General features: G+C 44.9%; 2 long non-coding RNA genes across 2 annotated transcripts; both read right to left on the bottom strand.

Moving 5' to 3' along the window:
- Positions 1-3,712: 3,712 nt before the first annotated feature.
- Positions 3,713-3,988, bottom strand: LOC117536279. Its single transcript, XR_004567537.1, has 2 exons — positions 3,930-3,988; positions 3,713-3,837 (listed from the first exon to the last, which is right to left on the bottom strand). It is a non-coding gene; the product is annotated as an uncharacterized LOC117536279 (long non-coding RNA).
- Positions 3,989-9,119: 5,131 nt separating this feature from the next.
- LOC117536278 lies at positions 9,120-9,554 on the bottom strand. The gene is made up of 2 exons (XR_004567536.1): positions 9,333-9,554; positions 9,120-9,240 (listed from the first exon to the last, which is right to left on the bottom strand). It is a non-coding gene; the product is annotated as an uncharacterized LOC117536278 (long non-coding RNA).
- Between the last annotated feature and the right edge of the window lie 4,041 nt (positions 9,555-13,595).

The following is a 13,595-nucleotide window of genomic DNA, read 5'->3' as shown; positions in this document are numbered from 1 at the left end:
CCTCTCTTTATGACAACGAGTGTCTGGTGTGTAAAGGCATCCTGATACTGTAGGTTAGCACTGAGGTGCTGATTGGCTCAAACTCTTCTTCATCAGAGCGCCATATTTAAACCCCCCAATTGCTCTGCTTTTGTGTGGCTCATTCGTGAGCACTGTAGTTGATCCCCCAGTGAAACGGAGGCTCATCCGCCTGCATTCCTTCTGCTATCTGCTTGAGAGCAGTGCCAGACAAAACTGCGTATTCCAAGTGGCGCATCCAGGTCTCCCCCGTGATGGGAGAGGTTAGGAAGATATATGCTCCCCCAAGAAACAAGGAACCTTGTATGAAGCCTCTGAAGTCCTCGCTCGTCCCGCAGGGTTGTCTGCCTGAGCCCACCGAGCAGAAAGGTGAAGAAGCATCCCATCTCCTCAGATAGTTGAAGATTAGAATCCTCTCATCTCGAAACCACCTCGTGCCTCCTTGCCCGTAGATGGGGTGCCCTCTGCAGCCGGAGAGTGACACCCTCTCTCTCTGACCCTTGGCCTTCAGAGCTGTCCTAGTTATTGGGTTAACATTTGATAGGGATGTTTTCCTGAGTGCAGACAACTCAAAGTAATGGATTAGCACATTATCATTTAATTACAAAAATAGGATAGGCCCCTCAGAATTATTTGGGAGCCTTCCTGACACATGCACATGCATAAATGTAAGTTTTGTGTTAGTCATTTTAACATGCAAGAATCATACAGTATACTCATCAGTCCAAAGCAGAGAAATGTTATTTTAAGTTAAAGGTGAGCTAGTCCCTGCGGATATCACCCCTTCTCAATGATTCTAAATGTTATATTAATTCACCATTTACCATTTGATAACATATTAGTTTATCAGAAATATTTTCCTCTTCCATAAAACAGGTTTGTGAAATAAATGTTCCAATATAAAATCAATTACTCAATATAATTGACTCTTCCCTCCCTTTTCTTATATGTCACATATGAAATAATAACTTAGGAGTCTATTTAAGCATGGTGTAATCTATTACTCGAGAAGACTCAGTATCACCTGTGTGCAGCTTACAAAAAAACAATTGTGAGAAACATATATTATGCAGGAACTGTATACCTTTGTTGAAAAACAAAGCATATCTGATTTGGGAGGAAAAGCTTCATCCCCCTTAACATCTGAGTTACCACTGAAGGCATAGCATGAATGATAGTGGGTGTCTGAGGGTGTTATTATTGAGAAATGTCAAACACATTCAAAACCTTACATTTGAAAACAGGTTTGCATTCCTCCACTTAAAATGACATTATCATTGGAAACAATAAAAGCTAATTGTTTTGATGTAGAATCTATCAATTGAATTGTTAGAGCAGAACAGAATGGTCGTATTGTAGCCTGAGTACCGTGCAGCCTTTAGTTTCACCAGGTGGAAACATTGTCCATATAATGTGAATACATGTAGAACTAGACATTCAGAGGCCCCTGACATTTAGGCCTATTTTAAAAATAGTAGGGGCTTTTAACAGCTTGTCAACCTACAGGCATCCTCTGCTTAGCAGTATGAATAGCCTTAAAAAAACAACCCACTCTGCGGTAACGAGAGTCATATTTCTGAACCAAATGCCCTAAGTTAAGCCGTTAGTCCCATCTGACTGACCCAAGGGTTGTTGCTGGTGTGACCGGGAGGCTTCCAGGTTTTCAAAGCAGATGTCAAGCTTTCAGTTCATGGCTTGGTGGGGGGAGTGGCCCACGTGAGACAGTATTGTTCAGTTTGAGGAGCGTCATTGTGGGTGTGTGTATGTGCTTGTCTGCCCAAGGTTTAAAACATTTGGGACAGCAGTGAAAATGTTATGAGAAACAATTTGTTGCTTAGATTAAACTCGAAGGAAGCTAGACTGGAACATTTTAAATAAATCAAAGCACTTGCACATTAATTAAATACATTTGACATTTAGCTCGAACTGGGTTCAATACTTATTTAAAATTGGGCTCGAGTAGAACCCCTGGATTTGGCTTGCAACACAAAAGTGATACTGATCTAAAGAGATTGCCCAAGGTTTAAAACATTTATTATGCACACAATAAAAACTTCAACAAATATATATTGATCCTGGCTTAACCAGCGATCTTTACTCTATTGTCCATAAGCTCGGTTTCAGAAAACTTTTCAGTAGTTTAACAACTACTTTAATTTTAGTAATGTCTAAGGAGACCAATTGGTTGATACGAGAAATAATTTGAAGCAGTTTAATAAAGAATGTTAAACTATTTTTAAAACTGTAATTGAACTTCAACTTATATTAATTATCTGATTCCAGTGGCCAGTTGGAACAGACAATCAACAAAGTTTCCATTTTGCAGCAACAGCGCAAAAGGTTTCAACAACAATTAGTATTATGTCTGAGTCTAGTTCTGTCTTATCTGCTTTGTTTCGGAATGTGTTCAATACATTAAGTTTTTATTCATTATTACTATACAATACATAGATTAAGAATAAATGAAACAAATAATACAACATTGACCTACAAAAACAGATTTTGCAACCCTGATCTCCTCAGGCAGGTCTCTGAGGGTCTCGGGACGCAGGACGGGGCATAGGGTTTATACAAGGTCACAAAGATATCTTAACATACCAGCAATACCATTTAAGAATGGATTCTTAAAGCAATATAATCTTATTTTCTTCTTACACCTACAGCGCACACCCTGAACAATGGGCTTCTTGTTTACATTTTCCCCTGCACACTCAGATGCAGGACATAAAAACACTCTTTTGCTATTTATTTTCATTTTGCAGCACATTTATACTACCAGAATTTTGCTTTACATCTTTATATTATTTATTTTTCTCAAGTCATTTACTTTTGGTGAGATAACTAAAGTTTAGTTCATTTTACCCTGTCTATGGACTGATTCATTATTAGTTGTTACAAAACATACACAAGACGGCGGGACAAACCAATATAGACCCCCCATACAAACAATCAGACAAACAAAACATGAACTCGTAATAAACACCAGCGCGACAGCAAAGCTCATCCAGTTCAATTTAGTCCGAATTAGGAGGTTTCAGAGGGGGTAGGGAATTATAGAAATGGAGCACCTACTTGCGCATCCACCCTTGTACAAGTGCTAAGATCGTGCCTGAAGACCGTCCAAAAGCAATAACTAGCTTATCCTCTTGCGACAACCACTACTCCATCAGTGGCGCTATGAACCCCCGACCAGGAGAACATAGACTTTTTTTCTCTACCCTTTCTCTCCAAAAACAGCCCAGTTAACTGTAGTCCTACACGACCAGCCTATATACCCGCCATCGAGTTCATCACAACGGTGAAACAGAGCTTCTGTTTCACACTTGCTTGCCACTGCCCACCTGTGATCAATTAGCCTATAATGTTTATGTATGCACCCCGGACCGCCACCAGCTGGTCCAGCAACGTAGGCAACACTTCCAAGCAACGTAGGAAATGTTCCTCCAGCAGAGTAGAGAGCTGTGGCACATCAGGTGATGCACGCACCTCGTGCTGCCCCAGCCTTACCAGCAATGCAGAAGACGGTCACAAACAACGAGTGCTTTTAGACCATCCCGTTTTTAATAGGGATGGCGGTGGTGTGAATTAAAGATATTGACAGGAATTGTGACTTTCTTCCTCTCAGCTGCACGGCTGCAGCCACCCAGACACGGTGTTACGGTTATCTAAGAGAACCCAAACGCAGGACACGGCAGTGTGTTACAAAGGTTTTATTTGGAGGAGATAATCCGGCTGGAGAGTATCCACTGGAGCGTAATCCACTGAAGAGTATCCTCCGGAGTTTTAATCCACTGGAACGTAATCCACTGAAGCGTAATCCTGGAGCACAAGAAGAACAGGTAAGAATATATTCAGGTGTAGTGAAAATAGTCACTATACTTTAAGAAGGCTGAGAAGGCTAAGAGTTTTACCACTGGGGTTTAACAACGATCTGGCGCTGACAGGTTGTGGAGCCTCCGCTGATATACCATCTGTAGAGGAAACTTCTGTGTAGCTATGCAGTGGGAGTCACCGACTCAGGAAGGAGACACGGTAGGAGCAGGAGCTTTGATGTCAAACACTGATGGTTTATTTGGAGTTACGGCCGGAGGATTCACATCACAAGTCCAAGAGCCAGAGGTTCTGACTTCACGGTAGAGTTGCTACGTCAATTCTGGAGAGCCTCTCTCTTGCCAGCCCATTTAACTGGTTCCACAGAGAGTCATCAACATGTTTTGATAAGATAGCTTTAGATAGTTTGGGCACACTAAGTTACCAGCTTCCGCCACTTATGGCCTTGCATATGTCATGCCCTGGAGTCCTCAGACAACAGAGAAGGAAGTGTCCCAGTGTACCCACAATACAGACCATCTGTGACCCAGTATTGACTGGACACAGAATGGGAACAATAACATTATTGGCTGAAACAGCCTGTGTCCTTAAAGGAGGTAAACAGACATCAAGGTTTGTCCTGTATGTCACATCTTGGCGTCTATGATAATTATTTCCTTAACACCATCCGTAATGGCTGATGGGAATCAGGTGTGTCGCAGAGGAGAGTGCCCAACTGTTTGAATCTGGTGGAGATTTGAGCCGGGAGCCAGGAGTGACAGGCACCACGCCCACACAGACAGGGAAAGGGAAAACACACACACAAGGAAGGTGGCTGGAGAATGCAACCACCACAGTACCCCCCCCTTAAGGGACGCCTCCAGGCGGTCTACCAGGTCTACCAGGTCTTCCAGGGTTATCCCGGTGGAAGTCCCGTATCAGAGATGCGCCCACGATGTCTCGCCGGGGAACCCAACACCTCTCCTCTAAACCATAGCCCTCCCAATCCACCAGATATTGGAATCCCCTTCCACGGCGACAAACGTCCAACAATCGCCTGACGGTGTAGGTTGGATGATTATTGATGATGCGGGGGGGGTGGGGGAACACTCACTGGAGGAGACAAAGGACTGCTGGCAACAGGTTTCAACAGAGATACATGAAATGTTGGATGAACCTTCATGTGTGAGGGAAGTTTGAGTTTGACTGCAGATGGATTAATAATGGAGTCGATGATGAAGGGGCCGACATACCGTGGGGTAAGTTTCTTTGACTCTGTCTTGAGTGGGAGATCTTTGGACGAAAGCCAAACACTCTGACCTGGTAAGTAGTTGGGGGCCTGGGTCCTGTGGCGGTCTGCGATGAGGCGGTTGCGGGCAGCGGAGCGGAGCAGGGCTGCTTGGGTGTCCCTCCACACCTTACGACAGCGACGAAGGTGGGCCTGAACGGAGGGAACAGCAACTTCCTCTTCCTGGGCTGGAAACGGAGGTGGTTGGAAACCCATGGCACAATGAAAAGGTGAAATACCTGTGGCTGCACTTGGCAGGGAGTTGTGGGCATACTCAATCCATGGCAGATGTGGGACCCATGACGAAGGGTTCTTGAAAGCCACACAACGAAGGGCCGACCCCAGATCCTGATTGGCCCGTTCTGTTTGCCCGTTCGTCTGAGGATGATAGCCAGATGACAGGCTCACCGATGCTCCCAGAGCCTGACAGAAGGCCTTCCAAACGTAGGAAATGAACTGGGGGCCCCGGTCAGAGACGATGTTGGTGGGGATCCCATGAAATCGAACTACATGGTTGACCAGAAGATCTGCAGTCTCTCGGGCAGTGGGAAGTTTGGAAAGAGCCACAAAGTGTACCATCTTTGAGAATCTGTCCACAATAGTTAGGATGATGGTATTTCCTTGTGAAAGTGGAAGTCCAGTAACAAAATCCAATGCCACATGCAACCAAGGGCGACTAGGTACTGGCAGTGGGCGAAGCAGGCCAGCGGGAGGCTGGTGGGAGGACTTGGCGCGGGCACACACTGTACAGGCAGCAACAAAGGCCCTGGTGTCTTGAGCCATGGAAGGCCACCAGAAGCGTTGTTTGAGAATGAACAGTGTGCGAAGGACACCAGGATGACATGAGAAACGAGAGGTGTGTGCCCACTGCAGGACCTTGGAGCGAACAGGGGTAGGCACAAAAAGACAATTAGCTGGGCAGTTACCTGGGCTAGGCTGCGCTCGCTGGGCCTCCCTGACCAATGACTCAATCTCCAAGGTAACAGTCCCCACCACGCAGGAGGCAGGCAGGATAGTGTCTGGACTGGCAGCTGGTCCATCGGATGCGAACTGGCGAGAGAGGGCGTCAGGCTTGAGGTTCCGTGACCCTGGACGGTAGGTGAGGGTGAATGAGAAGCGGCCGAAATACAGGGCCCATCGAACCTGACGGGAGTTAAGGCGCTTGGCAGATTGGATGTACGCCAGGTTCTTGTGGTCCGTCCATACAATAAAAGGGAGTTCAGCTCCCTCCAGCCAGTGCCTCCACTCCTCTAGGGCAAGTTTGACAGCCAGCAGCTCTCTGTTACCCACGTCATAGTTCTTCTCAGCTGGGGTGAGGCGGCGAGAGAAAAATGCACAAGGATGCAATTTTTGGTCTCGTTCCGAGCGCTGGGAAATAACTGCTCCTACCCCGGTGTTGGAGGCATCGACCTCCACAACGAACTGGCGAGAGGAATCAGGGTGGATGAGCACAGGGGCAGTGGTGAAGAGTCTCTTTAGCTCTGAAAAGTTTGCATCGCACTCTGGGGTCCAGGAAAAGCCAGTTGTGGGGGAAGTGAGTCTGGTTAAAGGACCCGCCACTCTGCTGTAGTCCCTGATGAAGCGCCGATAGAAATTGGCGAAACCAAGAAACTGTTGAAGCAGTTTGACTGAGGTTGGTTTGGGCCACCCCACCACCGCTTGGATCTTCTCAGGGTCGGACCTAAGCTTTCCTTCCTCAACGATGTAGCCCAGGAATGAGACTGTGTTGACATGGAATTCGCATTTCTCCGCCTTTACAAAGAGTCTGTTCTCCAGGAGTCTCTGCAGCACCTGCCTGACATGGATAATGTGCTCCTCCTTGTTACGAGAGAATATGAGGATGTCATCCAGGTAGACAAAGACTGACCGGTTGAGGAGGTCACGGAGCACATCGTTCACCATTGACTGAAAGACTGCAGGGGCATTCGTCAGTCCAAAAGGCATCACCAGATACTCGAAGTGACCGAGTGGTGTGTTAAAGGCCGTCTTCCACTCGTCCCCTTCTCGGATTCTGACGAGGTGGTAGGCATTGCGGAGGTCCAGTTTGGAAAAAATGGTGGCTTCCTGGAGGAGTTCAAAGGCGGAGTTAATGAGGGGTAGTGGGTATTTGTTTTTTACAGTAATGGCATTGAGACCCCTGTAATCAATGCAGGGCCGCAGTGAGCGGTCCTTCTTGGAGACGAAGAAAAACCCAGCACCGACCGGGGAGGAGGATGGCCGAATGACACCAGCAGCCAGGGAGTCATGGATGTAATTTTCCATGGATTTTCTCTCAGGGCGAGATAGGTTGAACAGACGTGAGGAAGGCAGAGGGGCCCCGGGAAGGAGGTCAATGGGACAGTCGTAGGGTCGATGAGGAGGAAGAGAAAGAGCTCGCTGTTTACTGAACACCTCTCCTAGGTTATGATATTCAGTGGGAACAGATGACAGGTCAGGCGGCTCGATCTTGAGTGGTGGAGAGGCGGCCTCTGCTGGCGGTAGGGCAGACTGCAGGCATGAGGATAAGCAAAAAGAACTCCAACTAATGATTTTGCCAGTTACCCAATCAATCTGGGGGTTGTGAGTTCTTAACCAGGGATGGCCCAACACTATGGGGGCCTGAGGTGAGGAAATTAGGTGAAACTGAATAAACTCACGATGGTTTCCAGACAGAATGAGGTTTACTGGCTTGGTGTGGTGAGTGACTTGGGCCAGGAATTTTCCATTTAGAGCATTAGCACTAAGAGGTGAATCTAACACTTCGCAGGAAATTCCTGCCTGAGCTGCAATGTCAATGTCCAAAAAATTCTCATCCGCCCCCGAGTCCACTAAGGCGAGCAGGGGTAGGGACTGTTGGTTGCAGCAAAGCATGGCTTCTAGCTGTGTTCTGGGTCGGGGGTTGAGAGAGGAGGAAGGGCTCGCCAGAATCCCCACAGCTACTGACGAGCCTGACCTTTTGGCAGACTAGGACAGGAGGAAACGAGATGACTGGTTTGGCTGCAATAAACACATTCCCCAGCATGGATCCTTCTAGCACGCTCAGATGGTGAGAGGAGGGCCCTTCCCACTTGCATGGGCTCCTCTCCATGGGATGAGGCTGAGTAAGGAGTCGGGAAAGATCGGGGAATAGGGGTAGTGGCAGTTCCAATTTGGGGATCAAGTGAGAAGTCGCTGGGATTGGAGTGACGGCTAGTCCTATCCCTACGTCTCTCTCTGAGGCGATTATCAATCTTAATGGCTGTGGCAATTAAATTATCCAAGCTAACTGGATCATCCCTAGCAGCTAGCTCGTCTTTAATTGCTTCGTTCAGCCCCTGAAGAAAAGCATCCTGTAGTGACTCGTTATTCCAGCGTGAGTCGGAAGCCACTGTTCTAAACTCCACTGAAAATTCGGCTACACTAGGGGAGCCCTGCCAGAGAGAAAGAAGGCGCCTAGCAGCATCCCTCCCCCGTACCGGGTGATCAAAAACTTTTTTCATTTCGGAAATGAAAGTATCATATGACCAGCAAATGTGTGGCTGGCTCTCCCTAACAGCTGTAGCCCAATCTAAAGCCCTCCCCCTCAACAGGCTCATTACATATGCTACCCTAGCCCCATCTGTGTGATAAGTACTAGGCTGCTGCTCAAAAACTAACGTACACTGGAACAAAAAGGTTCTACAATTACCCAAATCTCCAGCGTATCGTTCAGGTGTGGGAATGACAGCCTCTCGTAGCTGATGGAGGAGTGCGGCAGGAGGGGGGGAGGGGCTGTCGGCTGTGCAGCGTGCTGCGGAGGAAAAGCCTGTGAAGTGAGCAGTTCTACCTGCGTGCCGATCCTTTGCACATTAACGGAGAGGTTCCGGAGAGTCTCCAATGCCTCACGGAGAACTGTATCATGATGCCCCACGAGAGCGCCTTGACTGGCCAGGGCTTGGCAGAGTTCGTCCGTAGTTTTGGCCTGGTAGCCGGTGTCCGCTGGGTCCATACTGGCCAGATCGTTCTGTTACGGTTATCTGAGAGAACCCAAACGCAGGACACGGCAGTTACAAAGGTTTTATTTGGAGGAGATAATCCGGCTGGAGAGTATCCACTGGAGCGTAATCCACTGAAGAGTATCCTCCGGAGTTTTAATCCACTGGAACGTAATCCACTGAAGCGTAATCCTGGAGCACAAGAAGAACAGGTAAGAATATATTCAGGTGTAGCGAAAATAGTCACTATACTTTAAGAAGGCTGAGAAGGCTAAGAGTTTTACCACTGGGGTTTAACAACGATCTGGCGCTGACAGGTTGTGGAGCCTCCGCTGATATACCATCCGTAATGGCTGATGGGAATCAGGTGTGTCGCAGAGGAGAGTGCTCAACTGTTTGCAGCTGGTGGAGATTTGAGCCGGGAGCCAGGAGTGACAGGCACCACGCCCACACAGACAGGGAAAGGGAAAACACACACACAAGGAAGGTGGCTGGAGAATGCAACCACCACACACGGGGGATGTTTACACACACACCCGTGGCTGCTGCTGGAGCCGTGCTCACAGAGGCGATGGGGGGAATATCTCTGGCTGCTTATTTTTAACTGCTGTTTTGGCCGCTGAAAACCTCAGAATCCGGCGATTTGTCCAATACAAATCTTTGACATTGCTTTCAATTCACACAGAAGCTCCACTTCACTGATGCCTTTCTTTAAGGTCTCTCTAAACATGAGCTGTGTATGCTTGTATGGCACTTCCGTCCCGAGCAGCACACACAGAGTAAATCAGCCAGGACTGAGTCCCCAGACCCTGATTTCCTGGGTTTTTTATCCCCAAATGTTCATTAACCAAAAACGAAACGCAGCCGCTCAGTTTCACAGGTCATTTTTTAGGATACCGTCAATCACAGATTCTGGTAAGGCAATGTCCAAATGTGGATTTGAAATTACACTTACCAGTTCTGAAGATGTATTGGTATCCTGCCGACAACGCCAAATTGTAAGGGAAACTTCTGTGTAGCAATGCAGTGGGAGTCACCGACTCAGGAAGGAGACACGGTAGGAGCAGTAGCTTTGATGTCAAAACACTGGAGGTTTATTTGGAGTTACGGCCGGAGAATTCACATCACAAGTCCAAGAGCCAGAGGTTCTGACTTCACGGTAGAGTTGCCACGTCAATTCTAAAGAACTCTACCTCAGACCCATGTATTTAACTAGTTCTGAGAGCATCATCAAACTGCTGCATAACAAGATAAAATCATAACACCTCTATCAACTGACGCCAACAGGCAGGAACATAGAATCATAACACCTCTATCAGCTGACGCCAACAGGCAGGAACAGGGAGACAGAACACTGAGAGCACAGCAGCCAAGGTTACGAGGTGCGTGTGCTCAGTCAGGACAGTTTGAACTTAAAGTTCAAAGTTATGGGCCTTGGAACCAACTCCCAGAAACGTGCAGGTCCGCTGCAACTCTGACTACTTTTAAATCCAGGCTGAAGACTTTTCTTTTTGTCGCTGCTTTTAATTGAACTATTCATATCTTAGACTGCACTGTAACTTTTATTCATGTATTTTTTCTTTTAATGTTTATTTTATTAGGTTTATTTTTAATGACTAATTTTAAATGCCATTTTCTTAATGTCTTTCATTTTTTGTAAAGCACTTTGAATTGCCTTGTGTTGAAAAGTGCTATATAAATAAACTTGCCTTGCCTTACCTTGCCTGGAGGAGAAACCCTGTGTCGTTGGGAGACTCCCTGGTAATTAGGGCAGCTTCAGAACCCACAGTCCCTAACCCCACCCTCTCTTGATCCCCAAATATATCAATCAAAAACAATGCAAATGTAATATCAAACACAGCCAGAGTCAAACATTAATATCACAGCAGTGACATCACCAGCCAGAGTCAAATATTAACAGCAGTGACATTACCACATCAGCAGAGCATATGTCATATTTCAACATTCATCAAAACCACCTCTACCACAGTGACCAATGTGAAACTATAGTTTAACCTTAGCAGAGTTTCTATTCCCCTTAAACAATTTAAATCCAAATGATCAACTAATGTCAGTCTTTTCTAAGGAAGGGTGTTCTTACCTCACTCTAAGACCAAGCAGATACCTTCAGAGACCACGAGAGAGAGACCAGGAGTTTGGGTCGAAGTGTACAAAGTACAAACCGGATTTATTAAGGTTTCAACAAAAATTGAGGATTAAAAGAATCCTTAAAAAATAATAAAGACACCAAGTCAAAATACAATAGCAACAAGTAAAATCTCCTCATGCTGTTCCTTCTTCTCCATCCTTCTTTATAGTCTTCTTCCTCCTCCCTCTCTTCATCATGGGTCATCCCCCTTTCTCTCTTTCAGTCAGAAGGAGGCCACAACTGTTCAATTATTGAACATTACAAAATGTAAGGTTTAAAAATTAAACAAATACAAACTTATACTGTAGTAATGATATGTAATTTTAAAGAGAGGGAATATGAACATTTTTCATGAAAGCAGAACACATTGTCAATGTCATGACTTCAGAATCAAATTATTTTCTTTAAACATTTCAATTTCAAATATGCAAACTTTAAACTTTAATTCATTAACAGATATTTTATTTATTAACAGAGACAAATATGGGCAGCTTGTCTCTACGATTCGCTGTCCCAGGAAGTTGATTCAAATCTGTGCGTAGGTCGCCTGCATCCTGTGCCTCAATGTCTTCATACCCGCTGTAACCGCTCTCAAGGTGTCAAAAACCACAAGCGCCTTCTCTGAATGCTAGCTGGAACTTTTACGCTTTTATTGCACCATCTAAAATGTTTAGTGTGTATAGTTCAAAGGTTCAGAATGTTCTATCTAGTTTCACATGCCTGGTTTCATATGCCTGAAACAACAAGAAGGAAACATACATCCTTTCCATTCACAGCCAATTTAGCATCTTGTATCAATGGTAAGCGTAATAGAGGTAGGTGAGGTAAAGGTCAGGTATGACCGGCCACTTACACAGCAGAACTGTCAACAAAGTCATTTCTTTTTAAATCGATTGCGAAAGCAACTAACAGAGAATGGATGTCGTACTAACCAATCTAATTCCCGTAATGTTTTCTGTTAATATTCCCAAATATAATTTATTGTTTGCAATCCTTTTAGTGTGAAACTGTTAACACTCATCTTATTTTAGAAAACGGACAATGCAATGGACATGTGATGGGGTCGGGAATGTGGAGGAATAAGAGAAAACACTGTTGTTGTCACCATGTTTTCTTCTCTGCAAAAGTAGTGTGTCAGCGTGTTGTGCATCTCAGTGGCCTGACAGCTCGGTGTATTATTATTCAGGCATCTATTGTATTTCTGCAGTTAGCACTTATGCCTCCAAGCTCTTTTTTTAAAGCTCCAACTTGTGTCTGACATGCTTTTGATTTATTAAGATGTTATTGTTGAAAGTGCTTAATCTGTTTCCCTGTATTGTATTTGTGCGCTATAATGTGTAACACTCTGGCTTTAAATGTACAATACACACATGAAGGGAGCTAAATATAATATATGAGCCATATGCAATAAAGGCAAAGCAGATCATTCTGGCTTGGTCTCGCTCATTCCATGTAAGCGTTTGAATGCAGTAGGTAAGCACAGCAGCTGTTCATCCATTCTGTCTGTGCCATTATGTTTTGTAGTTTGACCCTAATGTTCTTTATTACACCTATTTACATTACATATGTTGTCAAAAGGCCCTTTATACATTTGGCTTTGAACAACTCCAGCTGGAAAGATTTTGTTGTGTATGAGAATTACTTTTTCAACTCTATAAAAGTAAGACAAAACCTTACCCTAGTCACCCATCTGCGTCAAATGAGGTCCAAGCTAACGTTATAGTTTTCAAACTACAAAGTCAAATCTAAAGAAGTCGGATTTGCAATTACCATCACCATACACATGTACCAATGACTTAACTAAGTCACTGCTCTCATTATCTGGCGTTCAAAGCTTTCTTTGATCAGTTTTCCACCAATTCAGCAGAACAAAGTAAAAACAGAACATCATTCATTATTTTCTGAAACAAATATGGCAATACAGATGTCTAATAATGGATCCAGTACAAGGACAACATTATGAATGTATATTAATAATTGTTCATTTTGGAAAGGTCTCCACCAGCTACATTTTTTGTCAACGAATTTTTTTGAATGTTGCTCGCATAACGTTAGCCTTCTGGCTTCTAGCAGAGCCAAAGGGTTCTGTAATTGAGACGACTTGCCATGTCGTATATAGGATCGGTCCTATAATGGAATACTGAACAAAGTTTACTTTTTATAAGAACATTATGGGATGGTAATGATTGTATCAGCAAACCCTAAGGTGTAAGCAGTTAAAACATTACATTTTGATGGCAAATCACATGAAAATTAAACCCACTGAATTTTGCATCAAATTCTATTTTATATTTCATATCTGTCCATGGAAAAGAGCTGCAAATTAGCTTTGGTTTGAAGACCTATTTAAAGTGATTTGTATTCCCTTTTATTAATTGTAACAATGCCTACATGTACA

The sequence above is a fragment of the Gymnodraco acuticeps genome, unplaced genomic scaffold, assembly GCF_902827175.1.
Source record: "Gymnodraco acuticeps unplaced genomic scaffold, fGymAcu1.1, whole genome shotgun sequence".
NCBI classification, from domain to species: domain Eukaryota; kingdom Metazoa; phylum Chordata; class Actinopteri; order Perciformes; family Bathydraconidae; genus Gymnodraco; species Gymnodraco acuticeps.
This window is presented reverse-complemented; position numbering and strand designations above follow the sequence as displayed.